The sequence below is a fragment of the Cryptomeria japonica genome, chromosome 11 (assembly GCF_030272615.1).
Source record: "Cryptomeria japonica chromosome 11, Sugi_1.0, whole genome shotgun sequence".
NCBI lineage: Eukaryota > Viridiplantae > Streptophyta > Pinopsida > Cupressales > Cupressaceae > Cryptomeria > Cryptomeria japonica.
In genome coordinates, this window is record NC_081415.1 from 652,522,873 (window position 1) to 652,527,210 (window position 4,338).

The window sequence follows — 4,338 nt, forward strand, 5'->3', positions numbered from 1 at the left end:
TGTTTTTCTTTTTAGGGGTTTGAAACTTATTTTTGTTGGCATTTTTAGATTGTTGGTATTTTGCATATAGATTGCATTAATGATATGTATTGATTGATGTCAATTGAACCAGTGAATGGTATTCATGATTTTGTTGATTTTATTGTTGATATTACTTTTGTATTGTAACTGGCATGATAAACTTTATGGAAGATGTTGTAAATCGGTATATGGTAGTTTGTAAGTTAAATCGGTGTATAAGGTTAAACCTTTCTATGTTTTGTAATCAGTAAACCCTACCAGTTGTTTTTATTAAACCTTAGCCGATCAAAGTTTGTTGGTTTAAAATCTGATGTCGAGCGGTAATGATAGTGACACGTGTGGTCATTGTATGAAGATAAGTTCAAGTTATTTTGGTGCGTTTGATTGTCTTGGAAAGGAGCAAAGTGGATTGCATCAAATGTAGAGCGCGTGATGAGTTACAAGTCCGATGAAGTGGTGATTATGGAGTGGTTGGAATTTTCTTGTTAAATGTGAAGAGATTGTTATGATTTCTAACGGTCAAGATTGTACTAACTTGTTTGTAATCTCGATGATGTGAGTTAGTTTTTTTTGTGTTACTGACCTATTTGATTTGTATTTAAGGTTGATGATGTTGTTTTATTTTAGTGTTGGCGAATTTGGCAGAAATTACTTGAGTGTGAGGTTGCCTAACCAAAGGATAGATCTACAGTTTGAGTGAAGGCAGATTTGAAGCTTAAGAAGGATCTGATCAAGCAGATGTAGTGCTATTCAGACAGATCAAGAAAATCCTATTTTTTTCTAACAATCACAACATAAATCAAAATCCCCTAACAGGGTAAGCTCTAACAAGCTTGGTTGCTGTTTAAATCCTCTAACAAGGTGGTCCATTAGATTGGATTCTCAAATCCTCTACCGAGGTTACTCCTAACCGGTTATTGTGCTTTTCATCAAGGCATATTTATAAAATCCCCTAACCGGGCGATTCCTAATAGAATCATTTCTTAATAGGACTTGTTGTAAAGCTTTAACGGGCTTGGCTCCTGTAGACACCCAAAAATGGTCAACGCTTGCAAGGTCATACTTTAACATTTGCGCATTGCCTCATTTTAGGTTTTTGCGTCGCATTAACATTTCTCCTATGTCACGCACTTGGTCTTTATCATTTGCGAACATCGAGTCATTCTTCTATATTCTTCAATCATCTCCTCCTCGAATTTGGTCTTGTCGATAACATTATCTAGTCATGATTCTGATCGATTTTACTCTGTCACATCAATATGCGCATTCATTTGTCATCATTTTGGACATCGTCAATCCTAATTAGGGTTTTGTCCTCCTGTCAATCTTATCAATCTTATCATCAATCTCATCATTTTGGACATCGTCAATCCTAATTAGGGTTTTGTCCTCTTATCAATCTTGTCGATTTATCATCAATCCTTCAATCTTGTCATTTTACGATCGATTTGTCATCGATCGTTGTCATGTTCGATCTTGTCATCTTGCGATCAATTTGTCATTAATCGTGGTCATTATCAATCTTGTCATTTTGCGATCATTTCGCTATCGATCATTTTGATATCGATCATTGTCTATCTCAATTATGTCAATTTGGATCAATTTGTCATTGTTCCTCGTCAATTGGCGCATTTCTCAATCAAATCATTTTGTCGCATTGGTCATTTATCAATCCAAAATCAAATTGAATCGAGTCAATTATCTTTCAAGACCTAATTCATCTTCTAGGGTTTCATGATTTAATCATTTAACCTTGTGTGTGTCATTTCTTCCTTTAGGATTAATAAATTGTTTATTTATCCTAAGTCTTCTCATTACAATTAAATATTCATTTAATTGGCTAATTATTCCTCTTTGTGAGTGAATTAATTAATAAATGAAAAATTATTGATTAATTCATTAATTTCTAATTTCCTAATTTCATTATTTCTTAATTCCTAATTTCCACCTATTTTCTAATTTTCTAATCCTAATTTCCACCTAATTAACTTGTCTTTAGTACTCCCTATTTTTATGCTTCATGCGTCATACTCTTGGCATAGCAAGATGTCATAGGGTTCTAGTCATCTAAGTTTTGCATTGGCAATATGTCATAATTCATGACATAGAAGGTGTCATAACCTTCCTCTTTCCACTCAATTGTGCCATTTTCGAAATCAATTGCCAAAATATCAATGTCATGCTAATCTTGTCTTTTCTCCAATTTCTCTATAAATTGGATGATTTTCTTCAATCAATCCCTGGGAATCCTTCTAATCCTTCAATCACTTCATGAATTTCAAATTTCTACCGAACCTTCGTTTCTAGTACTCTTGAGCCTTTTTGCTTTCAATTGTGTGAGCACTTGTAGGTGAGATCCACAAAACTATTGAAGAGGAAAGAACAACAATGGAGCCGCATGGAAGGAGTATTCAATCTTGAATCTGGTTTGCATAATGTTTTCTTTTGAATGCTTCATTTTCATACCTCTATTGAATGTGCATTGTGATTAGGTTCATTGCAATGAGTATTTCTTTGATTGAGCTATCATGTTTAACGTTTTGATTGATATACTTATCTTGTGATGATTCCTAATTCTGATGCTACATTAACTGGTGAACCCGACGTGAAAAAAAAAGAATTAAAATTAATTGGTGAACCCGACGTGAAATACTAACCTTCTAACCCCTCTACTGTGTTTTTGAGTGCTTCTAAGTTGATTTGCAGGTCAAAAACTCAAAAACAGGGCCGTGCAGGGTATTTTGGAGACTTCTGCACTTGTGTGAAGCATCTTGCGCCTGTGTTGAAGAGTCTTGCGCCTGTGTCAAGACATTCTGCGCTTGTGTCAGACATCTTGCGCCTGTGTCATGTCTTCTGCGCCTGTGTAAAGTCCAGAACAGAGGTAAAAAATGCAGTTTTTACTTGAAAATTTTTATATGTTTTAGTAAATTGCAATTTTGAGGGTCTTCGGTGCATTTCTGGATAAATATGGTGCCCGCAAACATGATGAGAGATCATTGATGTTTCCGAAATTTGGTTCTAGATTATTTGAATACCTTTCCAACGCATCAAACGGTTTGTAATTCGGAGCTAGGATGAGAAAGTTATGCCTTCTTGAAGTGGACTGAAATTTTGATAGTTTTCATAAATCAGATCATCTGTGTTTTGGATTTTGGTACTAATTGTTGGTGCAGGATCTTGGCGTACGCATGACAAAGACTAAAAATCAAACTACTAACATGTGTTATGTAGATTCGATGGTCAAAGACTACAAATCAAACTTCTGACATGTGTTTTGCAGGTTGCCTTGGAGAAACAACCAAATCGTGTGTTTGAGATTTTTAATTAGGCACTTAATGATTTATAAATAGGTGGAAATGAACCTTTGTTTGCTTTGTTTGTTAAGTATGACATTGGAGTAGGAGAGTATGCTCTCATCCTTCATAGGGTGATCAGAAATCCAGATCTTCGATACCATGCTTGTGTTGTTGATTGTTTGTCTCCATTAGAGGGCCTGCCTTTCCGACCACTTTGCTTTAGCAAGCGAGTGATAATCGTGAGAAGGGGACGACCCAAAGTGAGTACGGCTAGAATTCCTTGGCATTCTAACTCACTATAAAAAAATACCTGATGAGCGAAAGCTTTGAAGGAAGTGTTACGTGGGAATTGCAGTTACTTGGGAAGTGATGACCCTTGGACTCTTTCTCATATCAACATCTAAGTAGGGCCTCTTGGTCTAAATCGCGCTTGCGTGACTACATTTGTTGGTATCTTGATGGGCTTAATGTCTCAATCATGCTTGCATGACATCAAGGAGTAATGCTTAACAGAAATCCTTACTACATACCTTGTTTTTAGAGGCCAAAAACCCTTCTAGTTGCTTGAGAAGGACAAATTCGGATACTTGGAAGAGATACTAAGTTCGCCATGGGGAGATTCCATGGGGACTGATGCTTGGCTGCCCTGAGAAGTGAGTGCCGTGGAGGGGAGCCCGTGGGGTCAAGCATCTATGTATTCTCCTTGAATCTCATAATGAGTCTACCTCTCAAGTATCTAATGTCTTTGCCTACCCTAGGGAATGTGGAAATGAGCATGATTGTCTTGAGTCTAAGTTGTGACATCTTGTATTCTTTGATTGTCAAAAGTTGAATACCATTTCATGAACAAATACATTGATATAACATAAGATTAAACCCAAGAGACATTCATCCAACAAAAGTTCAACAAGGTTCAAAGCACATCTTCCAACATGGTTATCCAACATTGTTCAAAAGCTTGTCTCAATATTTATGTCACTTACATTTAGGTTCATCCTAGGTTGCATTTTTCAAAGTCATT